Here is a 26,063-nt window from a genome sequence, read left to right on the forward strand (position 1 = left end):
ATTCAGGAGGTTCTGGGAAAAACCTTCTCTTACAAATGCATAATTATCACAGGCCCCTTCAAAGCAAGGATAGAAGAGATTCATCCACTGATGGACAGTGGAGTACCAGACAGCAATGAGCCCCAAACAGAGCACATCACAGAGACCAGGGTCAGCATTGGGGGGCATCTGGTGCTCTAAACTAGGTCTTTGCTCACCTTGAGTGTGTGTGTGTGTGCATGCGTGTGTGCACGCATGTGTAGACTCATGCTCACTCATTTGATACCACTTGTGTGTGCCTGTCATTCCATGCTGATGTCATTTTCTTCTGAAGGAAATACAGGATAAATTGACAAGGAACACTTCCTACTCGAAAGACAGAGCTTGTTTCAGGGTTTAATGTCTCCTGGGTATTTCCAGAAAGTGGGTCCTTAACACAAAATGCTCTTGAAGAGACAGTCTGTCACTTGCTAAAGTTACATTCTTTTTGCCTTGTGTTCCTTCCAGGGGTTTGAAAACAAAGCTGGATTTCCCACAGGAATCTGCTCCAACCTTACTTAAAATTCCAATGCCTCCCTTGGAGGGGGGTTCACAAGATACGTGCCTGGCTAATCAGCAGGAGCCATGCCATTGGCCACAGTGACTGGCTGGAATGCTCATGAGACCTGGTCACGTGCCCCAGTGCTAAGTTCTTCCGGGGGGGGGGGGGGGGGGGTTATGCACAGGAGATGCCGTGTGTCCCTTGCTGCAGCCTGCACAGGCTTGTTGACGAGCTTGCCCTCTCCCACACAGGACTTCCCAGAGCCTCCAGGTGCACAGAGGAGGCACCCAAAGTGACCATATGCACATCTGAAGCAGGTATGCTGGGCTCCCGGGATGGTGGGAGCTGGACTGGGCCAGATGGGCAGGGAGCACCAACGCGATGGCACCTCTGCCACTTCCTCTAAGGACCCTGTACACTCCACTCCTGCCTCAGGCCTTGAGTGTCCCATCGAGTTACAGCCCTGACTTGACCAATTCTCACAAGCAGACCTGGCCTGCAAGGCAGGCTCACAAGGTAGTGTCAACGTGTGGGCAGTCACCCACTGGCCCAGACACACGGCCACCTGAGCTACTCAATCTATTAGAGATTGGGAGTCAGAAAGGCTCACAGACTAAATTAAGATGCTCAGATTGTGTGTCTTGTCAAAAACCTGTAGCAAGAGGCAAGGAGAGCACCACAGGGTCACTTGAATGTCCCTACAGCCTTGTTCAATTCAGGAGCAGACACCCAGGTGCCCATCACCTCAAGAATCAGGACTCAGGGATGATTGTGACCATGTGACAGAGTGACATTCAGCAGTCCAGGAAGGCAGCACTGGCAAGCTCCCGCAGGGGTGAGCTACATGTCCCCAAGGCTGTGACAGAAGCCACTCAGGGTGACCAACTGAGAGGAGATGCTCAGAGCCGCCAAATTCATAAATATAGAAGATAGAACAGCAGTGTCCAGGATGGAAGGATTGTGGGACATGAGAGTGACTCACATGGGGAGTGACCAGTGTGCCTTATAGTCACATGATGGTGCTGCTCGCTGTTCTGTGAACGTGCCAAATCCCTGGATCCTGCATGGCCAGTGGCCACTACTGTGGAACCAGAGGGTACATCCACAAGGATGCCCTTATAAGAAAGCAAGAAAAAGAGAAGGTTGACATGCTGATGACAGGTTGCAAGGGAGAGCCTACCTACCTTGGTGTTGAGCCAAGGGCACAGCAGAGGAAAGGGTTCAGGTGAGGGGACACGTGAGCTAGTGCATGGCCGTGTCCTCTTATGTCCTAGGAGTTTCATAGATGGACATGTTTTTTCTTGGGTATTTGGCAGTGTGCATTTTGGTTGTCTATTCAGAGTGTCACAAATGCCTGCATCAATTGTGCCCCTGAGGGTTTAGCCTCTGCTCTCCACCACCATCTGTCCTGCGTGCATGGTGGTCACCTGTGCTGCCTGTGGGACACTCCCACCCCACTTCCCTCCCTCCTCCTCTTCTGTTCCCCTCTCTCATTTTCCACATCAGAGTTGAAAAGTCTCACACAGCACAGCCAACACAAGATGCCACTGCTTCTTCCTGAGCCGCAGGTGGGTCTTCAGTGTCTCTCTGATGGAGGGACATTCTGCAACCTGGAAGAGAAGATGACCCCTGCCCTGTCCCTTCTGTTGAAGAAGCCTCAAATATCCTTCATCCCTCTGTTGATTCTCCCTAAAACTGGAGTGTGGCCAGTGGCCTGAGGGAAACTATGTCCTTCAAATGACACCTGCCAAATGTGACTTCTTCATTGAAGGAGGCCCCACAGATTTCAAAGAGCTTCCTACGAGATCAGGGTCTGGCCATGTGGGCATCTTCTGGCTGGTTCTCTGACCTTGCTGGGTGTCCCTTAGCTTCCGACATGAGACACCAGGCTCTGAGGTGACTGAGGGTCCAGTTAATGAGGTAGGCTTTAATGGAGATGGGTTAGCTAAAAAGTGTTGAGCCCACCCTGGGTCCAAGAGGGCCATCGTGACACTCAGAGGAATGTCCTTCTGAAGTCCTGACCAGGGAAGAGGCCTGTGACTCCACCTCTGCTCACTTCCCTGGGAACTGGCACAGACCAGGAAGGCTCACAATGGAAAGGAGCCCACCACGGATGCCTCACAGTGACACCAGATAAGGAGGTGGCATAAGTGACAACTAGACTTGGTCACTATGGGGTGGCCATGGAAGGCAAGGTTGTCCAGTGAGCCAAGAACTGCATTGTCCAACCACAGGCCACTCAGCTCCTTCTTGGAGGGTCGCTTTCACACACTGTGGAGGGCACCTGAGATGTTGGCTTGCCCCTAAGAACTAGAAATAAGGCTCAGTCTGCGGTCTTCCCGTGGTGGAGACTGTGGAGGAGCATGGAGGACAGGCACAGCGTGGCCCTCTAGGACCATGGAGTGTGTAGACAAGATCATCTGTGACCCCTCCCCCTGCCCACTCTCCTGCTGACCTGCCCTCATCCCCTGGTCTCACCTGGGTCCATGCAGGGAGGGGCTCCAGCAGGAAACAGAGAGCAGGAGGCTCATCCCTCTGGAGCCAACCCAAGGCGTTCCTGTCCCCTGGGCATGAGTGACAGGGCCTTCCTGACCACACCAAGCCTGGGTGCAGTGACACCTGCTCCCAACATCTTGACACTCAGAGTCCTTTGGGAAAGAATCGCACACTCCCCTCTCACCTACAAGGACCCTGTCTGACAGAGACCAGAGAAGAGGGGGGTAACCAGGACTGCAGCTTCGAGAGGCATCTAGATCATTGCTAAGCAGATTTCTTTTCTTGAATTTCCTTGCTGATTCATTTTATTTTTTATTGCAGTGAAATTCATATGACATAAAATTACCCAATATAAAATCGACCACTCGATGGCATTTAGTGTCAGCATGACGTCCTAAAAACCACCCCTGGTCTCTAGTTTCAGAACACTTTCATCCCCCTGAGTAACTCTGTACCCAGGAAGCCATGACTTCCCAAGCCTTGACAGCCACCTGCTTGATTCCTGTCCCTGGGGCTGTCCATCTCCTGGAGGCTTCCTCTGAATGGCACCCATGGGATTGGACCTCTGTGTGTGCCTTCTCTCCCTGAGCATGACATTCCAGAGTGCACCTGTTGGAGCCTGAGTCGGAACTTCCTTCCTTTCAGTGGCTGAATAACATGGACATCCCACGGTGCTTGTCCACTCACCCACTGGTGGAGGTCTGGGCACCTAGAACTCGCGCTACCATGAGCAGCCTACCCAGGTCTCCAGGGCGTCACTGTTGCCCCGGAGTTCTCAAACCCCAGGGCGCCTCTTTTCCCTGGTGGGCAGGAGCCTTTCTGAATGGGAGTGGGTCTAACAGAAGAGTGTCCCGGTGGGAGGGGTGCTCCCTTGAGCTGGACACCCCTCCCCTGTCACCAGTGATTAGCGTTACCCTGCCTTGAGGCTGCCCGTTTCTCATGGCTGGTCTCTATGGTCACTATGTGACCTCAAGTCCTGGGGTAGCTGCTTCCCAAAGGTCATAGAGGGGATACTGGGTTGGCCTGAATGTCTCAGGCCTCCAGAGCTCTGCTCCACACGTGAACACACGTTCACACACACGCAGGTGGGCACACTGTAGGCACGGCCTCAACACCCAGCCAAGGTCAGGCTGAAGCTGAAATTTAGGTTACCCTGGCTTCTTTACCGCCCGTGGAAGAAGCCCCCTGCCTTTCCCACAAATATCTGCAAGTGCCTAGAGAGAGAAATTCAGTCTTAATATTTAACAACTCATTCATTCATCTGTCCATCAGATAGCTACAAGTTCAGCTTCTCTGAGCCACACTGGGGACAGGGAGGGAAAGGCAGCAGGTTGGACCTCCTGGGACTGCACCTTCCAGCAGCTGTCCCTGCGGGCCCCATGCAACCCTTGCTCCTGGACACCCAGATGACAGCACAATTAGCGGTGAGCTCAAGTGTTGACTGAACAGTCCAGATTCAAATTTCTTGACACCACACCCTCAGTTCAAAGAAAAATGGAATTTCTATCAATTCTCAAATCCTACTCACTTGGGTTAGAATTTTTTTTTCAAGCTGCTTATCATTCTACAGGCAGTCAGAGAAACAATAGTTTTTACTGCATGCATGAGTGTGACTGGGATCCTTTATTTCTGCCCTGTATGTTTTTATTGATTTTTACTGAAATATTGATCTGACTGCACATACTTGGCAAGCTGGGAGGGAATTCAGTCAAGTGCGGGGGGATTTTTGTTGTTATTATTGTTGCCTGATTTGCTTTGCCTATAAATTGAGTAAAGGAACTGATTCTAACTTCATTTATTTCCTACTGCTGCTGGCTCTTTAGTCCCCAATACTCTCTGCGCTACAGAAAGGGCATTCGCTCTGACAATAAAACATCAAGTCCCGCATGCCATTTACCGGATGTGATATTTCTTCTCCAGGCACCATGGTTTGTAGTTGCTAACATATTTCTTTGGCTATATAATTTTATAATTTACTTCCAAGGTTGAGAGGCTATTATTTTATATCCCAAACTGTTCCCAATAACGTCCGAATACAGAGTATGTTTGATTTATGGGACTAAAAATCTATATGTTTTCTTGCGACTCACTTTAAAATCACTACCAATGACTGTATGATGAAAAATATTTAGGTTTTTCAATTTCTCTGTGAAAGTGAACATACTTCATGTTCAGGCATATTTTCTATGTTAGCAAAAAGGGCCTCAGGCCTCATCAGCATGAAACTGAGGCTCTGAGGCTGATTACTGGTCATCTTTGTTTTGGTTTTATGTGGACGCATTGGTGACATCCTGCAGAGCAGGTGTGTAGTCGCTCTCCTTGGACATGGCTGACCTGAACCCTCTGGACCGAGGCTCACTGCCTTCCGGGCATTCACGGGCTTCTCCACACACATGAATTTGCACTGGAAAACCTAGACCTTCCCATCATTCCCCACGTTCAGGATGGACTTCCCTCCAGGTCAGCCCCACCAAGGGACATCAGCCCACATCTCAGCCGGTCACCTCAGTCTGTTCCCCAGCCATCAGCAGGGTTCTTCTGGGATTTTGACTTTCAGTCTTGACTCCAAGATTCAAACCTCAGTCGGCTGGAGCTGCAGCCATGCTGGCAGCCCTCGCAGGGCTGGGGAGTCAAGTGGACGTTCCTTTCCTTAGTCCTTCTTTATTGCCCTCAATCCCAGTGATTTGAGGGGGAGAAAGTCCATTTTACAGAATAGTGGGGTGAGGGTTTGAAATTCCAAAATGGAGATTTAGGGGCTTAAATTGTAAAATTAGGCCATCTTTTTTTTTTTTCTGTTTATACCTGAGAACTATAACAGAATATAGAGTTAGCTTCGCTTCGTAGGCGCTGAAACGCTTGGCTTATAAATTGGAGTCACAGGGAGTTATTGGTGTCCACTGTGTGTGATCTTGGCCCTCAGCTCTTAACTGTCTCCATCTGTGAGGTTGACTTTATAGTGAGGATTATGCAAGGTGTAGACAGGGCTGGAGGCTTTGCAGGACTCGAGGTTTTGCAGGGCTTGGTCAAAGAGCCAGAGCGGGAAGAGCTGAGCTTACAGGGCGGAGGTGGTCCTGGTCCAAGAGCTCTTGGAGGCCTGGTCATGTCTTCCCTGGGGCAGGCCTGTGTTTATACCTGCCGTCCTTCCAAAAAGAAGCCCACTTTATGTCATCAGTAAATCTTTGTTCCATTAACATATATTTGTCAGTACAGTTTTCTTTCCTCTTCTAACTGCCAAGGCTAAATTGTAACTCTACCTTTCTCATGTCTGCCCAGCTCTGCCTTTTAACTGCATCCAACCCAAATGTAATGAATGAACCTTGAGCCAGACTTTCAGAGCTCCTGACCTATAAGCAACAATACAGCTGTGCATTAGAAGAGGTGATATTTAACGAAAGGGAAGAATCTTGCTTAAATGCGACTGGCCAGCACAGAATGTATTAATTTTCCAAGTGCAGGACTTGTAATCTTCTGACACCCAGGTTTGGCTGATATGTGATTCTTCGCCTGGCAGACAGACTGGCCACAAGCTGGACCCATGTCCCAGGCCCCAGGTAATTACTGTTGGAAGCTGTGTGCTGAGTGGCTTGCCACGAAGTGCTGAATCCAATGTGGGAAGGCACACCCAGTGCCTTTCTGAGCTGACAACAGGAGTTTCCTGAAAAAAATAAAAATAAAAAATAATAGTAATAATAAAATAAAACTGGTGGTGACGTGGAATCTCGCACTTGTGAGAAACGTCTGAAGATTTCTATCCAGGCTGCTCTCCCCTCTTCTGCTGGTTCCATTATTAGAGGTGTCTCTCTCATTGATCATGGCTGAAGGACCACAGTCCCCTAGGGACACACACAGCCAATTTTCAGTGATCTTGTTAAATCTCCTTCCCATTTAAAGATCTGTAGATAAAAAACGTTTTATGGCCAAGCAGTGGTTTATCACAGTCTCCTGAGTTAGTGTCTGTTTTCTAAAACCCCAGGTGGCTCCTCTGGATAAAACAGCAGGTAGAGGCAGAGGCTGAGGTGGAGGCTGAGGCTGCTGTAGCTAAGACGGGCTTCACTCCGCCAAGAATCAAACCCTCTAGCTCATGGGGCTCCTGTAAGAGCAGGGAGAAAACACCTGTGTTTCGGAAGCCCTTACGGTGTTTCTGAGCATCTGTCAAAGGATGCTTTCAAATGCTCTGGAAAAACACTCCTCTTATAAAAGATGGAGCTGAAAACACGGAAGCGCATATGGCTGCTCCCCAGCCTCGTTCAACGTGGTGGACGAATGAGGAATCCGACTCTCAGGTGTTCACGGGGGCCACCAACCATCCGCTACCTGCAGATGCTCCTGGTGCCTGAACCCGAGCCTAGGGAGCCCCCAAATCCTAACAGCAAAGGAGGGGCTGGTCGTGGGGATGACCTCCAAATGCCTGCCCTGCACCCACTCTTTCAAACGTTGCGTTCTCACATGGGCAGAGGGTACCAACGACCCAAAAAGTCCACCCCAGCCCTGGGAGCAAAGGAGCCCATCCTTCCCCAGCTCCCAGGAAATCCAGATTAGCTCAACCCAACCAGTCCCTTTCTCTGCTGGGATTGGCTTAGGGCTAAGCACGTGACCCACTGCCAACCAATAAGATGTGAGAGAAAATGAGCTGAGCAGTCCCTGGAAAAGGGATCCTGGTGCTGGGAAGGAGACCCGCAGTGCTGTTGGACCTAGGGACCCCCTGGAGCCAAAGCAGCCATCCTCCAAGGGCCAGGGACCCAGCTGATGGGCTGAGGCTGAAGAAGCAGAAAGGGGGAGGGGAAGCTTATTTACAGCTGCACAGTAACCTTTGCCGGGGTCCCCACACCTGAAGACATTCTGAGACGTGAGATGCTGAGGTTTCCTTCTCATTGGGCTCTTTGGGTGGGTTCTTCTGTTATCTGCCACTTGAAGGATATTTGTAAGGCTCTGCATTCTCTTTAACTAGAAAGACTCCTGGGTGACCACAAGAGGCCCTTCTTTGTCCCCCAGTGCTAAGCTCTTTCTGAGTCAATGCAGAAGGAGGAAGTCTATCAGTTGACAAACCCCCAGCCCCATCCTTCTCTGAGCAGACACTGTCCTGAGGAATCTGCCCTCTTAGGATCCCTCTGAGCGGTTGTCTATGCTGCATCAGCCACCAGGCATGGTCCAGCAGCTGCAGGAATCTTCTATGGCACTGGAGTTGAGGAGCCAGAGTGTGGGGCATTGCCAGGGGATGAAGGGGGAAGGTTGATCCTACTTCAGGAACCCACATAAAGGCATGGAAGGTTCTGGGCTGCGAGAACCTCAGAATATCCATGCACTTTTCCTGCCTGCAGGAACTCCGCAGGATCTGCGAGGGATGCTTGAGGGACACTGCATCCTGGCCAGAACTCCATGCCCCACCCTCTCTGCCGGCCCTTTCTGGGCTTCCAAGGCTGCCTCCCCATCAAACCTTGACCATGACTTTGCAGAGATCCACATGGGAAGAATCAGCATTCTTCTTTCCTTTGGAAGCCCAGGCACGACTCTCCCAGTTGGAACACTTGCTGGTCCCTCCTGGTGAACAGGGCTGGGGGACATTTAGGCTGATGGTAACTTTCCAGTAGATTCTAAAGACTGGAATTTTCCCAGTGGGTTCTGGGGTGAGGGTGAGAGTAGGTTGACATTCAGGTCTGGCCTTCGAATTTGGACTTCTGAGCTCAGAGAATTTAGTTCATACACCAAGGAAAAGCCACAAAGTCTTAGGAATTGTAAGGAAAGGGAAGGTGACAGGAAAGAAAGGGAGGAAGAGGAGAAAGAGGAGAATAAGGAAGGAAGAGAGGAAGGGAAGGCCTTTGATGGGACTGCAGTGTTCTCGCCCTGGACTCCTTGTCCTCCGCTCCCATCAGCCTCTTTCCCTGTTCTCCCTTCTCAGAACCTCATGGACTGTGAGCAGGACACTCTGGGCCCAGCTAGCAGACTGTGTCAGCTGTGACACAGGGTCCATGGCTCTGTCTGTGGATGGTGGAAAAGCTGATTCTGGGACTATAAAGATATTTTTTTTTTGTTGTACCTGGGATTGAACCGAGGAGGACTTCACCACTGAGCCCCATCGGTAGCACCTTTTATTTTTTACTTTGAGACAGGGTGTCACTAAGTTGCCTAGTGCCTCAGTAAATTTCTGAGGCTAGCTTTGAACTTGAGATCCTCCTGCCTCAGGACCCATTTTGGTTTGGTGGCATTGCCTTTGTAGGTCCAGCCTCTGCCCTTCAAAGGAAGCTTGTGAGAGCCCTGAGCTTGTACAGCTTTTGTCCTTATGTGAAAGAACTCCTGACCTCCAGAACCAAAAGATAATTAAGTCTTGTTGGTTTAAGACACCAGGAGCGTGGCAGTCTGCTACAAATAATAACAGGAGTTGAGCCGCACAGCACCTCAGTGACTTGCCTAAAGCCACTCCATGGAGCCTCCTCAGAACCAGGTGGAAAGCCCTGCTCCAGAGGCCTCCCTCTGCACCCGCCCTCTCTGCTCGCACTTGCTACCTGCAGACTTCCGGTGCTAGAGACAAGCACCGGGTATAAGGAGCCCCTGGCTGGCTGGCATTCACCTAACCTGCCTTTGCACTTCCCGATAGGACCACCTACACTTGCCAGATGTGCACCTGACCTTCCCAAGCCCACCAGCTGCCCCAACGCTGCTGAAACCTCTGCTTAGGGTGGAATCTTGATCACCAGGCTGCAACTATGACGGGCACCCAGAGACTCTGGCTTTCCCACTCCAAGTTTGAAGTCTTAAGCTGATAGTGGTCAACATGAAGTGCCTCGTAGCTTCATTTTAAGTATAGAGCACGGCATCTCTAATATCCAAGTAGGACGTTAGCCTAGTTCCTGATGCAGATGTTCAAACATGTGAGACTGGTTAAATGTACAGTGGCCTTGAAGGAGCTCTGGTGCAGGGCGGGGTAAGGGAGTGGCCATCTCAGGATGGACAGATCACAGCAGGGCTTGACACACATTGTAGACTTTTATTGAACAATGTCAGTATATGAACAATGTCATGGCAAAACTGCATGACAGCTTGCACGTACTGGGTTTCTTTGGGGTGAGTAGGGGAGGGTGAAGGGGCTTCCCATCACCCACCTATGTTTTTGGTGGGCAATGAATTAAATTGACATAAAGCAGGGTTGAAGCTTTATGATATCCTGAGCCACAGAAAGGAATAGGGATCAGGGCTTCTGAAGGGGGTGGAGACAAGTTCTCGAGGGTGAGAGAAGTGTATGGTGAATACAGTTTGCCCTGTTGTACAGCTAAGACCTCTCAGGTGACAAGCTTTCTCAGGGAAGCCCCTGCCCGACACAGGTATTTGGGCTAATGTAGATTTTCTTCCTAGACATAATTTTTTTCTTTACCAAAAGGTAAAATTCTCAGAGTTACTCCTATGTCTTTAGTTTCTCAAAAGAATTATCTCAAAATAAGCAAAGACCTGCCTATGTGGCAGCATGTCCTATCTGCAGCCATGTAGGAGGGGCAGTGCATCCTGCATCTCACCTTGAGTAAGGAGGAAGCTCTGGAACCAGGCAGTGGTCACGGTCACACCACACTGACCGTGTCCTTTATGCCTTTGAGTTGCTCACTTTAAAATGGTTAAATCAGGAAATTCTACATCATGTGTAATTTACCATGATCAAAATAAACCCAAGAAACCTCAGGTTCTAAACAGAGTGGCAGCCTCTTTTGACTCAGACGATAGGTCTTTCTCCCATCCTGGGTCCCTCACTGTGCACCTGCTACAGGCCAGCTAGTTAGAGACATCTGGGGTACAGAGCAGGGCAGGTCTCTGTTGGGGAGTCCTTCACACCCCAGTGGAGGAGAGAGACCAATTCTAGTGGCCACAGAAATGGAGACTTCAGAGATCCAGTGTTGGAATGACCATAAAACCAGGTGCGTGAGGTAAGTGTGAGGCAGACAGCGAGGCTTTAGGGCAGAAGGAGAGTGATGGTCCTCCTAGAGACACAGGTGTCCAGCCTCTCCCAGCCACTGCCCCAGCCCGGGGAAGCTGCAGGTGGGGAGCTGAATTCTCCCTGGAGCCCCAAGAGGGAGGACTTCAGGTCCAGAAGTAGGGAGAAGGCCAGGTTGGCGGGGTGATGTGGAACGGAGCTGGAGAGTGGCTAGTCAGGGGTGTCCGGTCCAGGGGTCTTCCCTCTTTCCCTCTGAACAAGTCTGTCTGCATGAGCCCCTTTGGATAATGCACTTAACCCCAAAGAGTGAGTCTCCTCCAGGGAACTTGAGGCTCAGTGACACCCAGTAAAGGGGAGGCTGGGAGGGGAGTGCAGATGTCCCCAAACAAGAGTAATTCATTAGTGGCACCAGCAACTATGGAAAGAAGGGCTCCTTGTACTGGGTTGATGTAGACCCAGGTGTCAAGGAGTGGCAGTCGGAACTGGCTTGTGGGTCAGCCATTCCCCAGTTGCAGGCCTCAGGAAGGAGCAGAATCCAGCAGTGCTCTCCATGCGTGGGAGTGTGTGACTTTGCCCTGTCCTGCCTTCTGAGGCACCAGGCATCTGTCCGAAGTGCTCCCTGCAGTGTGCATCAGGGGCTCTGGGGGACCCCATCAGGCCTCAGAGGCTCTCATTGTCTCCACTTCACAGCGGGGGACACAGGCTCAGGGAAACCCAGTTGCTTGCAAAGTCCAGGCAGCAGACTAGGCCTTGTTCCCAGGCAGGGTGGCCGAGGAACCCATGGCCTGGGTCTCTGGGTGATGCAACATCGTTCTTGTTGCTCCCTGGACTCCTTGAAACACAGGCCAGATGCCAGGGATGGAGTGGTGTCTCTGTCTGAGCTGCTTCGACAAAGTTCTGGGGTTCTAGGGGCTAGAAGTCCAAAGCAGTGGCACCTCCAGATTTGGGGACCAGAGAGGCCCTAATTCCCAGTTCACAGGCCCGCCCTCTCACTGTGTCCTCATTGGTGGAAGGGCAAGGGAGCTCCATGGGGCCCCTTTTAAAAGGACACTAATTTCATCATGAGTACTCTGTCCATGTGACCCCATCACCCCATGAAGGCCTTACCTCCACATGTCCTCACGCAGGGCCTCCACAGGTGGATTCAGGGGGCACAGACCCTCAGGGCACAGTGGGTGGGCCCCTAGATCACCAGACTTAGGTGCTTCCCAATGGGATCAAGGGAATCTATCAAAAGTCACATTTCTTGCTTACTGAACTAGGAATGAAACACCTTTATGTTTCCAAATGCGAATCACTGGGAAGCTGGGAAGGGGATCAGCAGCCAAGTACCTAGCCACTACACCTTCCTGCTGGACCTCCTCCTCCTGTTCTTTCCTCTCCACTCCTCCCTCCACCCAGTGGTGGCCATGGTCTAATGACCACTCAGGGACTCTCCGAGAGTCCGTAAATCCTCTGCATAGGGTTGAGGGCAGAATTCTCACCTCCTCCATTCCAGAGGCGATTACTGAGGGCGAGAGTTGAATGGAACCTGCTCACCTTTTCCAAGGTCAGTCAGTGGCCATGGTGGCCCTCAGCCCCCACTGGTCTCCCTTTTCCCCCACTCTGAACAATTCTGGATATTCTTGTTTTATCATAAGGAGAGATGAGGATTGGTTAGGGAAAGAAAAGGCGGCTACAAGGAGGAGGGAGGCGAAAATCACTCCTCGTTAGCTGATTACAGTCTTCTGGATGTCCTGCAGCTGTGCTTCTGTACACAGCAGCTCCAGATTGCACATGGTGAGAGGAAAGTTTAACAATAATCATAGAAAATCTATTTATTCCCGGCTGTCAGTGCGGACACAACCCGCGCTCCTCATATCTGCTTAAGGGCAAGTACTGGGAGGACAGAGCTGCTCTCAGCAGAGGCTCGGAGGCTGTGACCCAGCTGTCCTGCTCCAGGGGTTGCCTGGTGTCTCTCAGGGTCCCCAACTCACTTCTGAGAAGCTGACGCTGGGATGGGAAATGCGCTGTTGGAGATGACTCTTGCCTCTCAGGACGTGGCGGACACCTGCTGGTTTTGTCCCTCTGCCATTTTCCTTGAAGATGACCCCCTCTGCTGTGGTCAGTCCACAAGGGCCAGGAGGCTGACCCAGCATAGCTCCAGGGAAGGAGAAGATCCAGGACCCACAGCCCCCGCCAAGAAATGGATTCAGCAGCAGCAAACACTCAAAGGAGGCCCTTTGTCCTCCAGCTGCCCGGCTGCTGGGCCATCGGGCTGTGAGCCCATGGGTGAGATTTGCATCCTTCACCGAAAGTCTGCTCTCACAGGCCCAGCAGCTAAGCAGGTGTGGGCAAGTAGTGGCTAAGGTCATCATTTCTCTATGGTGGCACCTACAACTCGTCCTTTTGCCTTCTGTGTAAAAGCCAAGCCTCCTGCAAAGTCTTGTCCTCTTGGAGAGCTGTCCCTCACACCCCTTCTCTTTCTTTTTCTATTAACCTGTTTCCCCCTCCCTGAGAGCAGCCTGGGGTTGCCGTGTACCCAGCAGTGCACAGGTGGAAGTGAGGTGTTCTTCAGACCACTCACCCCTGACTCTCACCCCACTCAGTTAGTGTCTGGTGCCAATGTCCAGGTGAGCTTGGGTCTACATGTGCAAATGGCAGAGGCTACATCAACCTGAGTCCCTGAGTGACTGCCTGGAGCCAAGTCCCTGTCCTCTACCCCACACTCCTACACCAACCAGACTTGACCAAAAAAAATTATAGACATTGGGGAGACAACTGAAAGGACATTTCAAATGCTACACCCCAGGGGTTGTAAAGAGCCGGGGAGTGTGTTCAGCTTTGCTCTGTCATGACCGTCTGTGATAACTGCTGAACTCTGCCATTACAGGAAAACTGCACCAGCAAAGCACAGACCAATGGGCATGGCTGTGTGCCAATAAAACTTTATTTACAGAGTCAGGCCAAGGGCTGCATTTTGCCCAGGAGTGCTGTTTGCCCATCCTTGCATGTGATCCTCTGCTTTTCCCTCAACAGGGAGGCTGCTCACTCTTCCCAGGTCCTGTTCCTGCATGAGGATGGGGGCTTCCTTCTCAGGTCACACAGCCAGTGGACAGGGCAGGCAGCTGCCTCCTGACCTCCCTGCCTCCTGCCTGGGGAGGAGGAATCTATCTGGTAGGTGCAATTGCCATTCAGAGCACCCCCCATCCCACCTCCTGCCTCCCCTCTGCTCTACTCTGAGCCCTGTAAGGAGAGCTGTGATCTGGGCAGGGGTTTCTTCCAGAGGGGATGAGAGCCCCTAATTTGCCCACAGATAGGGCCATGCCCTTTGTTCCAACTTATCTCATGAGAAAGCAGATGGCCTTTCCTCACCCTGTCCGGCTCCTTTATCCATCTTTCATTTGGTGCCCATGAGGAAGGCAGGGCAGGGGTCTTCTGCTCTCTTTGCTCCACCTGGGTTTGGCTAACCAGAGTCACCAGTGGGAACAGGGTGTGAGAAGAGGGTAGGCTGGGCTTTCTGCCTTGTGACAGCATTTGCCCAATGAAGGCCACAACCCCTTCCTGATGGCTCTGTCCTAGTGACCACTTGTCCCTGTTCCAAGAGCTCCCCTTGTCCTCCGCACTGTTTATTTATTTTCTTAAACCCTGACCCCACCTGTGTAAGTGTCCCTTTGCATAACTGCCTCTGGAGTACCTGGCCACTGTGCATTTCTTGTCTGCTGAGAGGAGAAAGGGGACAGAGCATCCTCTCTAATGCCTGCCCCAGTCCTGCCTCTGGATCCTGTGGTGGGTTGAATGGTGGTCTCCAAAGGGTGTGTCCACCAGAACTTCAAAGTGTGGCTTTATATGGAAAGACGGTCTTTTTTGCAAGTGTGATTCAGGGAGGAATGGAGATGAGGTGTCCTGGGTTAGGAGGGGCCCTTCAGCCAGCGAGTGTCCCTGTGAGTAACTAAAAGGCACAGAGATCTGGGGACAGGCTGTGTGAAGACAGATACCGAGGTGGAAGCATGCAGTCACAGGCCAGGCACATGGGGGCCTCCAGGAGCTAGAAGGGGCAGGACAGGCCCCTCTTGAGACTTTGGAGGGAGCTCAGCCCTCCAGGATCCCTGGCTCCAGAGCTGTGAGGGGGTGTGTTCTGTTTCAAGCCACTTGATTTGTGGAAGCTTGTTGTAGGAGTCCCCAAAATAGCACAGCTCCCAGCTGACTGGGGTCACCCGGTATCTTTGGGCAGAGTTTGGGTTTCTCACCTAAGGATGTCAGTGTCTTATCCATAGGTGACACTAATGAAGAAGGATCCTTTTCTTCAGGATACTTGAGCGTTGTGCTCCCAGGAAAGACTTCTATCCACATCAGCCCTGCCATCATCCAGCAGCTGCTGAGTGCCCGCCCGGTGCAGCCCAGCCCTGCAGAGAGGACAGCTCTGCTGACAGCAGCAACTTCGCATCTGCTCCAACACCCCAGTTGCCCTGCTCCTGTTCTCCCCTGGTTCCAAAGTGTCCTTTTGCTTGCTTTTCATTTATGGTGGCATCTCAGGCCGCCTTGCTTCCGTTCAGAGCCCAAACCAGGGCAAGTCCCATCACAGGATGCTTGTCAGCCACAGAGAAGAGCTTCTGAGAGTCCTTGAGTTTGGCCCTTTATGGTGTCAGGGAGTCTCTGGGCTGTATGTCCTTCCACATTAACAAGGACCCAAAGCTAAGAAAGAAGACTTGTAGCAAGTTTCCCAGGAGGAATTCTGTGGAAGAATATCTCCCCTAGGTTCCATGGGTTTAGGACAAAGACCACAACGTAGGAGCCAGGAAACCCACAGGCCCCAGATGATTTTAAAGCTTGTTTCATGTCTTACAGGAATTAGTAGCTCACATCTATGCATGGTCTATTTTACGTAAGAGTCAATTCATCTGTCCTGCCCTTCACCCCGAGAACAGTTGGCCCAAGTTGTCCTACTAACTGGGCTGGTGCATGCCCATGTGCCACTGTCCCCTCCTCTCCCTACTGTCTGACACCTGTTCTACTGGAAACAGTCACCAAGCCCAGGGGGCCTCTCTAGATTGGAGTCTCTGCTTCTCTAACACTTTATCCAGCAAATATATGCTGAGTATGTGAACCAGGTCATGTGCAGGGAATGGGGTGGTCAACCAGGCAGGCAGGGTCCCCGCCTCTGCCCTCGAGGGCTTATCACTGTGTAGGAAACAGGGTCCTCATATAATATGACAGGGGAAGGAACTTTAGCCTCTGGAATGCCATCTGGAAGACCCAGGATGGGCATTGTGTCCTTTTGTGTGTCCATTTTTATTCTCGGTGGCATGGATCAGGTCCAGTCTGCAGGAAGTTCCTGGCCCCACGTTAGCTGTGCTTGATGTTCTTAGTGTTAAATGTGAAATGACCCTCCTGAGCTCCCAGCATCCTCCCGACCTCCCGACCTCCCAAGCACTAGCTCAGGTTGTTCCTTCTGGAAACAGACCTCAGTTTTGGACTTGGTGTCTGTAGTTAAAATTCTCACCCAGCTGAAACCCTTCAGCAAGCCTCCAAGACCTGCAACCATAAAGTCTGTCCCCTGAGTCATCTGAAGGCTAAGGAAAGTCCTGTGATTTTAAAGTAATTAATTGTCTGATGTATTTGAAGAAGTAAATTGTCTTAAAGGAACTGAGAGAGCCTTTTAATTAGGGGAGAGCCTGTGTTCACCTACCACAGGGTGATGTTTGCAGAACCACCCTGTTATGTCTCGTGTCTGTTAGGGTAGAACAGCTTAGTTTTGAAGAGCACCTCAGCGGGAGGACTTAGACTTGGACATCATTCATCACCTGTGAATGCACTTTCCTCTCTTTTTCAGTGTTATCTTAAAGACAATTGTGGGAAATAGCCATCTCCACAGCTTTGGGGCAAGTAACATCTAGCCCAGGAGTTAGATGTGACAGTGAGGGGTGACCCCCTCACACACCCCACCCCCGTTCCAGTGTCAGGCAGAATCCCCACCATGGCCAGGAGGTGTAGGTGTAGTTTCCTCTTCTCATCCCCAAACCTCCAGAGCTGTGCCAGCTCTTTTCCTCTCCTCCTGGCCCTTGTCTGTTTGGAGACCAAAGGGTGGGAGACACCTGCGGGTGCCCGGGCCTTGGCACAGAGAGGCCACCCAAGCTGGATTCCGCAGTGAGTCTTCCCACACCCTCAGGGGACACATTTTGAGAGCCCACAGGAAAGGAAATACTCATAAGATGAACCTGCACATGGCCTGGTTCACATACTCAGAGATCTAACCTGCTGCACGCATAGGACCCCAACGGGTATAGTAGGTGTGCTTCTCAGAGGTGGGGACTCCATCAAGGGGCCGAAGGCTGGGAGACCAGGGCTGAGGGTAACAGGGGCCAAGGAAGCTCCCTAAGGTGAGGGAGGAGGAAACAGGAAATGAGGAAGATTCCCTCCAGGTTGTTACTAGGGAGACCACCTAGCCTCCTCTGCCATCTATCACTGTGCCAAAAATGACCACGAAGTGACCTCCTGGCTGCAAGTCACTCACTCAGGAGTCAAAGTCCCTCATAGCAGCCAAAAATGGCCCTACTGTCCATCAACTGGTGGATCAACAAGACATGGTCACCTGTAGCAGGGAGCTGCTCAGCCATGAAGAGAAAGAAGTGGGGCAGGAGGGTCACATGACAGATGATTCTTTTCATGTGAAAATCCAGAAGAGGCCAGTCTTTACAGATGCAAAGCAAATTAGTCCCCATCAGGGGCTGGGGCACTGGGGAGAAGGGAGGAGTGACTGGGGGTGAATGTCCCTGGGTTTCCTCGGGAACATTAGGAGTGTTCTGAAATCAGGCTAGGGAGGGTGCACACAGCTTTGAGAATCAACCTATAACCACAGAGTCAACAACTTAGAAAGGGTGAATTTGGTGGGTATGCAAATTATATCTCAACTTAAAAACAAATTCCAAGCCCCAGGGTTGTGGGTTTTGGCCCAACCCAGGTCACCTGCTGATCCATGGCTTGGTAAGTAGAGGAGACAACTCCAGGCATCAGAAGAACAAGGTGTCCAGGAGTTTCCATTTGAAGCTCAATATATTTTAACAGACTATGGAAGAGTTTTGAGGAGAGTTAAAAGCAATGTGCACCTGACTGTGAAGCTCCTGTAGTCACCTGACTTCTCGGCACCTGAGAAAGGTGGTTGACCACAGCTAGTCCTTGGTAAGTTGCAAGTGTCCCCTCCTCTGGGAATCTGCAAGATCTCTGATGAATCCTAAGTGACTCCAGTGGTTTCAGATGCTGCTCACGGTTGGCCAGAGCAACATAGACAAATTACATTGTAACAGTGCTATGTTGCGTCTTAGTGGTGGGTGAGTTTGAATTGAATTATTTCCTATTAAATATTCAAAATTTAGGTCTTATGAGCAATGACTGTAAAATTAAGAAAAAAATGAAACCAAAGGCCTGGGGTGGAGAGGGCCAGCTTTGTAGGATGGCTGAACCTCCTGCAGCTCAAGATGAAGATGTGGGAGTTAGTCTCAGAGGACTGTTTCTTTGGCTGGTGGTCATGAGGACCAACTGGGAGTAACTGTTCCTACTCCAATTTAGACACTGCCTTGTGGCTATCTATCTTTTCTGCCACAGAGACCCATCTCTATTAGCTCTCCCATGTTTTCACTGTGGATCTCACTCCCCAGAAGCCTGTGGTCAGACACCACTTCTTCAAAGGGATCACAGAGAATTTATCCAGCCTTGCTTTTCTGGATGCAGGGTATTTTGTAGGAAGCAATAAATGTGGATGCTTGGGCATTTCTGTGAGGATGGGTTACACCGTGGTACAGTAACGAGCAAGTCTGAAATCCCATTGGCTTAAAAGGTGTGCTCATCGACTCGCTCGAGAACCCTAGGTGACAAAGGAGCCACCACCTTGACTAAGGCCAGCTACTGCCCACTCTCTCCAAATATGGGGTTCACTGAGAGGCACACCTTAAATAGCCAGTGTTAACTATCTGCATGAAACACCCTGTTCGTGTTCTGGAAGGATGGAGCAAACCCTGAGTGCTCACAACTGCTTCCTCCTGAGAAGCAGGGAAGGCCTTGGGTAAGATGTTCAGATAATGGTAGTTTGGAGAATATTATGATGTATAAGTAGAAGAACAGGGCAATGGGTTAGGAGGCCATTACTCCAGGAATGATCACTGACTACAGCAGCAAAGTGCTCAAGGGCCCTACCCCATCTATGAGTCAGAATCAGTGTTTTAGCACACTCCCTAGGGAGTGGGTGCACACTGTAAGATCTGAGGATTGTTCAGCCAGAGTACGTGGGTGTGAACCCCAGCTCTGTGATTTCCAGCTCTGTGACCTTGGGCCACTGAGCTAAATTCTGAATCAATTATATGATCTTAAATGGGCTTAATGACAGCAGTAGTGCCACAGGATTGTGGTGAGGGTGAAATGAGTCATCACCTGGCCATGCCTTCTAAACGGTGTCTGTCACAGGATAGGGTTTTGCAAGTGTGAGATGGTGGTGGTGAGGAGGAGAAGGAGGAGGGGGTGGTGTTGGTAGTGATGGCACTACTGCTGCTACTGCTGATGACAATGATGGTGATGATGAGGGCGATGGGCAGAGCACTCCTCTGCTCCCTACCCAGGCCCATCATGGTGATGGTGTTGATGACAGTGAAGCTGGGGGAGATGATGTTGGTGAGATTATGACAATGGTGACAGTGGTGTTGGTGGAGAGGATGGTGGTGTGACTATGATCATGTCGATGATATGACAATGGAGGTGGCTATGTGCTGCGCCCCTCCCCTGACTCAGGCAATGGCAAGGCCCTACTGAGGTGGATGGCGCAAGGCGTCCATCCTCTGGAGGAGCGCAGTATGTTTCTGGGAATGGGCTGATTTGTTTTTGTATTCCTTTAATAAGTATAGTTTTGATTTCTCATATGACCATTAAGTATAAAGGAAAAATCATGACTTTCCCAATTAATGCAACTACTTCTAAAGCATAGATCTGTTTGCTCTAAATGCAATGATTCAGCTGTGGAGTGTAAATTGTTAATGTCTAAAGAAAAACTCCCTGTATTCCTGTCAAGGAAGTTTTTGAGAAATTAAATTAAAATCTAGAGAAGAAAAATTAATGTTAAGAAGATAGATTAGTGCTTAGTACTGGGCAACTTGTTCTTGTTCCTGTGCACAATGGTTTGTGCTCTTACTTCTGTTTGATTAAAAGTAATAACAAATCAACCCCTTGCCGTAACCATGGCACCGGTTCCAGTCAGTAAGTCAAGAAAGAATAGTCAAGGTATAGGCCAATAGTTTGGGACATTTGTAACTATTATTAAAAGTTAACTAAGCGGAAACTGCTCAAAGCAAAATGCGAACTGAAAGTACAAATGCTTGCTTATGCATAAGCCAAGATACATTCTTTTATTCTAATTGTAGCTACGTAATATTTTGTTTTGTTTGAATAATGATTCCTGTTTTGTAACCACAAAGTACTGTAAGCCTGCCAAAATGAAAAGTATATATGATCAACTTCACAAGTAAAGATTGGGATCAACACCTTCACTTTGGTGTCTGTGTTGTTTCTCCACCCCCTCTTTCGCCGACTCCTCACCATCCGTTCGTCTCCTGAGACCCCCTGTTGGAGCTGGTCTCCGACATCTGGCGCCCCCCGAACAGGGACGATCGGTAATCCGTAAGTCTGATGCATTCATTTCATTAAGAAGTTTTCGGGTGAGGATAGGATCTTACCTAGGGTACTGCAGACCCCTTAGCAAGGTGCTAAGTAAGTGAAGGGTAAGTAATCAGAGAACTTATTTTGAGAAGTCATGGGCCATAAAGAGTCTAAAGAAAGAGGACTCTTTATTGATATAGCTAAGCATATGCTCCATAAACGGGGCATTTCAGTTTCTTCTAAGCAGTTAAGACATTTTTTTAATTTTATTCAAGAATGCTCTCCTTGGTTCCCTGAGGAAGGAACCTTGAATTTAGAAACATGGAAAAAACTAGGTAAAGAGATGAAGGTTTATTATGATCATCATGGGCCAGAAAAGATTCCTGTAGATGCTTTTGCATTATGGAATGTTTTTAAAGATGCTTTGGATCCGACCCATGAGGCAGTTTGTTTGGCTCGTCAAGTGACTGAGTCTGAACAGACCCCCTTAATTGAGGCTGCTGCTACATCTAGATTTTATAAAACTACATCCCCTCAAAAACAGTCTCAATCTGATGATGAACAAGGGGATGAAGAGGAGGACGAACAACTTTCTCCTCAAGATCAGGAGGACTTAGAGGAGGCTACAGCTCGATATCATATCTCTGATTGGCCACCCAATTTGTTAGTTTCTGTGTCTCCAGAGCCTCCTTAGAGCTTTAAATAAAACTATGGAAACTATGGGAGCCTTACAACTGGGTCTCCCATCTCCTACTGCTATACCTAAAGATAGTAACATAGTGGTGAGACAGATTGCTTCTTGCAGTTCCTTTATCCAAACAGGATTGTAAAGGTTTTGCTTTTACTCTGCTTTCCCCAAATTTACAAAGACCTTATCAAAGATTTCAATGGAAAGTTTTGCCTCGGGGAATGAAAAATAGCCCCACCTTAAGTCAAAAGTTTGTTGATGCAGCCTTAGTCTCCACGAGAAATAAGTTTCCATCTGGATACATAATTCATTATATGGATGATATTTTATTAGCTCATGCTGATTATTTGATACTCCAACAAATGCTTAATTTTATGATTACAAGTTTACAAGACTGGGGATTAAAAATTGCTCCTGATAAAATTCAAACTCAGGCTCCTTTTTATTACCTTGGAAGATTGATTAATTCCAACAATATAACTTCTCAAAAAATACAGATTAGGGTTGATTCTTTGTGTACTTTAAATGATTTTCAAAAACTTCTTGGGGATATTAATTGGATAAGGCCTTACTTAAAATTAACCACTGCTGACCTTAAACCTTTATTTGAAATTTTACAGGGAGATTCAAATCCAAATTCACCTAGACAATTATCTCCTGAGGGAAAGAAGGCTTTATTTAAGGTGGAGAAGGCTATTTCAGATCATTATTTACAACAAATAGACTATAATAAGCCCTGGATGTTAATAATCTTACAGACTTCACACACTCCTACTGGATGCCTATGGCAAGATGATCCTTTAGAATGGATTCATTTGCCTTCTACTCCAAAAAAGATTAATATTTCATATCCCACCCAGGTGTCATCATTAATTTGTAAAGGTAGACTTCGAAGTAGAGAGCTCTTTGGACGAGATCCATCCTCCATTATTATTCCATATAAAAAGGAACAATTAGATTTCTTATTAAATGTTAATGATGAATGGCCTATAGCATTACAGGGATTCTATGGAGAAATATTGTTTCATTTGCCTAACCACCCATTACTACATTTTATAACTAAGGTAAATACTATTTTTCCTAAAAACTTTTCTCATGTGCCCCTCGATCAGGCTTCTCTAATTTTTACAGATGGATCTTCTAATGGAATAGCTGTTACTATTATAGATGACCAAGAGCCAATAGTCCAACAAACAACTGAAACCTCTGCTCAAAGGACGGAATTAATTGCTATTATAACTGCTTTTGAAAAGGTTACACAGCCTTTTAATCTTTATACTGATTCCCAATATATAGTTAATCTCTTTCCAGCCATAGAAACATCTTCTTTGTCCTCTCATTCATCAATTGTTAATATATTACAAAAGTTACAAAAATTAATATTACAGAGATCCTATAAATTTTTTATTGGACATATTAGAGGACATTCTAACTTACCTGGACCTTTAGTGGCAGGAAATGCTAAAGCTGACTTATTAACTAGGACTGTTTATAACGTTATTGAACAAGCTACTAAAGATCATCAATTACATCATCAAAATTCTGCTGCTCTTAGAGCACAGTTTCATATAACTAAAGAACAAGCTAGACAAATTGTTAAACAATGTCAAATCTGTCCTACTCACTTTCCTTCTCCACAGATGGGTGTCAACCCTAGGGGTTTATTACCCAACAAATTGTGGCAGATGGATGTTACTCATATTCAAGAGTTTGGAAAGTTATCTTTTGTTCATGTTTGTGTGGATACTTTCTCACATGTTATTTTTGCTACAGCCCGTACTGGAGAAGCTTATAAGGATATTGCCCAACATCTTTTTGCCTCCTTTGCATATATGGGATTACCTCTTCATATTAAGACAGACAATGCTCCTGCTTATATTTCAAAATCCTTTAAACACCTGTGTCAGACACTTAACATAGTTCATTCCACAGGCATCCCCTATAACCCACAAGGACAAGCCATAGTGGAAAGAGCTCATCAGACCTTAAAATCTCAAATTAATAAATTAAAAGAGGGGGAACTACATTATAGCTCTCCTCATCAAATTCTTCAACATGCTCTATTTGTCATTAACCATTTAAATGTAAATGATTCTAAATTAACTCCAATGCAACGTCATTGGTCTGAGCAAACAGTAACTCAAAAACCTTTAGTTAAATGGAAAGATCTTCTTACTGGACAGTGGAAAGGACCTGATATTCTCTTAACATCGGGGAGAGGATATGCTTGTGTGTTTCCACAGGACGCTACTTCACCTTTGTGGATTCCAGATCGACTCATCAGACATTATGACTCACCCATATCGCAGGCGGAGGTTCCTCCCCAAGCCATACCCAAGGATGCCATCGACCCAGGATGAAGAACTTGCCGAGGACACGACTAATCTTCACCTTCATTCCCCTCGACAGGCACGAACAACATTGACATCAAAATTACCTTCCTGGGGTCAAATCAAACATTTGACCAGTCAGGCACAAAACTTGGTTGTTAGCCAAGGTGCCTCTGCCTCTCCTGAAAAAGTGTTTCTTGCTATGCTAGCACTCTTATCCTGTCAGGTATCACTGATTTCTGCTAATCAATCTTATTGGGCTTATTTTCCTGATCCTCCTCTTTTAAGAGTTACTGATTGGGGAAAACTTAATATTAAGGTGTTTACTGATAATCCTGATTTGTTAGGAGGGATTTCTGATTCCCTTATTCCTCATAAGATGTCCTATAATATTAATTTCAAGGGTTTAATAGAAGAGACTCCTATTTGCTTTGCTACTGATAATAAATTCATCCCTCAAGGATGTATGCCTATTAATTATAGACAATATTTTACTGATTGCCCTCCTGGCTTCCCAAACATGGATAATAAAAAGAGGAGCCTTTGGCTCCTCAAAATGGTTTCTTTAGGATATTATATAGTTAATGAAACCTATGTTAATAAGACATTACCTGAAGCCATTGATCCATGTGAATTAAAGAATAACAAAAAAGATTTTTATTGGAATAATATGATTGATCCTTGGGAAGAATTTCCTCATTGGTTTCAATGTGGATTTATGCAAAGGGCACAAGTCTTTCAGCCTAAGTCTTCAGATGTTAAGATCTATGATTGGTCTGCTTCTGCCCCTCATTTTGATTATAAAAATTATTTTAAGACTAAGTTTCAAAAATTTAATCATACTGAAGGAATGTATACAAGTTTTCCTATTCATAGATGGTTCTCACCTGGTTGGGTCACTCCCATATTTCAGAGTGAGCTCCCTAATGGAAAAGTTTCATACTTCCCAGATCTCTTTAGATAAATTGCAGCTACTAATATGGGTCTTTTAACCAGACCTGGTAAAACTCCAGAACCTTTCAATATTCATGCTTGCATTAATGCTCCTCATGCTATTTTAGTAGGTAATAATAATACCTTGACAATTAATTGTAACAATAGTGTTTATTCTATTTCCTGTGATCAATGTATGTTAACTAATTGTATACATGCTAATCTTCCAAAAAACTATACTACTTTTATAATTATACATCAGCCTTCCTATGTAATGATTCCTGTCCTTCTTAATGATGATTGGTATGATGATGAAGGGTCACAAATTCTTAAAAAATTTAATGAATTAATTAGACCTAAGCGATTTGTTGCAACATTAATTTTAGGAATTACAGCATTAATAGGAATTATTACTTCTTTAGCTTTATCTACTACAGCTTTAGTTAAAGAAATTCATACTGCTCATCATGTTAATGATTTATCTCATAATGTTTCATTAGCATTGGCTATTCAAGAAAAAATAGATAAGAAATTGGAGGCCCGAATTAATGCCTTAGAGGAAGCTTTATTATATGTAGGAAACCAGATTCAAAATATAAAAACTCAAATGACAACCAAATGTCATGCTAATTTCAAATGGATCTGTGTTACTCCCTTAAAATATAATCAAACTAAATATGGATGGAATCAAGTACAAACTCATTTATTAGGGATTTGGAATAAAACTGAAATAGGCCCCAATATACAAGATCTACAACAACAAGTAAAATATATAAGTAAGGCTTATTTATCTACTGACTCTACAGCTGACCTTGCTGCAGACTTATACAAAAATGTACAAAAAACTATTTCCAATAGTACTTGGTGGTCATATATGATTAATATTGGTTTTGGCTTTTTATTCATTGTTCTTGTTTGTCTCATTCTTCCAGTCCTCTTCAGACTTGTCTGGAAATCAATCAGAAGCATCTCCGTCCAAATCGAACATCTCAAATTAAAAAAATAAAAAAGGGGGAAATGCTGCGCCCCTCCCCTGACTCAGGCAATGGCAAGGCCCTACTGAGGTGGATGGCGCAAGGCATCCATCCTCTGGAGGAGCGGCAGTATGTTTCTGGGAATGGGCTGATTTGTTTTTGTATTCCTTTAATAAGTATACTTTTGATTTCTCATATGACCATTAAGTATAAAGGAAAAATCATGACTTTCCCAATTAATGTAACTACTTCTAAAGCATAGATCTGTTTGCTCTAAATGCAATGATTCAGCTGTGGAGTGTAAATTGTTAATGTCTAAAGAAAAACTCCCTGTATTCCTGTCAAGGAAGTTTTTGAGAAATTAAATTAAAATCTAGAGAAGAAAAATTAATGTTAAGAAGATAGATTAGTGCTTAGTACTGGGCAACTTGTTCTTGTTCCTGTGCACAATGGTTTGTGCTCTTACTTCTGTTTGATTAAAAGTAATAACAAATCAACCCCTTGCCGTAACCATGGCACCGGTTCCAGTCAGTAAGTCAAGAAAGAATAGTCAAGGTATAGGCCAATAGTTTGGGACATTTGTAACTAT

General features: G+C 47.3%; 1 long non-coding RNA gene across 1 annotated transcript; it reads left to right on the top strand.

Annotated features, from left to right (window-relative positions):
- Positions 1-697: 697 nt before the first annotated feature.
- On the top strand, positions 698-24,099 carry LOC120891224 (uncharacterized). Its single transcript, XR_013434900.1, has 4 exons — positions 698-837; positions 13,950-14,087; positions 15,174-20,570; positions 23,481-24,099. It is a non-coding gene; the product is annotated as an uncharacterized LOC120891224 (long non-coding RNA).
- The last annotated feature ends 1,964 nt before the right edge of the window (positions 24,100-26,063 follow it).

This window comes from Ictidomys tridecemlineatus, chromosome 2 (genome assembly GCF_052094955.1).
Source record: "Ictidomys tridecemlineatus isolate mIctTri1 chromosome 2, mIctTri1.hap1, whole genome shotgun sequence".
Taxonomy (NCBI): Eukaryota; Metazoa; Chordata; class Mammalia; order Rodentia; family Sciuridae; genus Ictidomys; species Ictidomys tridecemlineatus.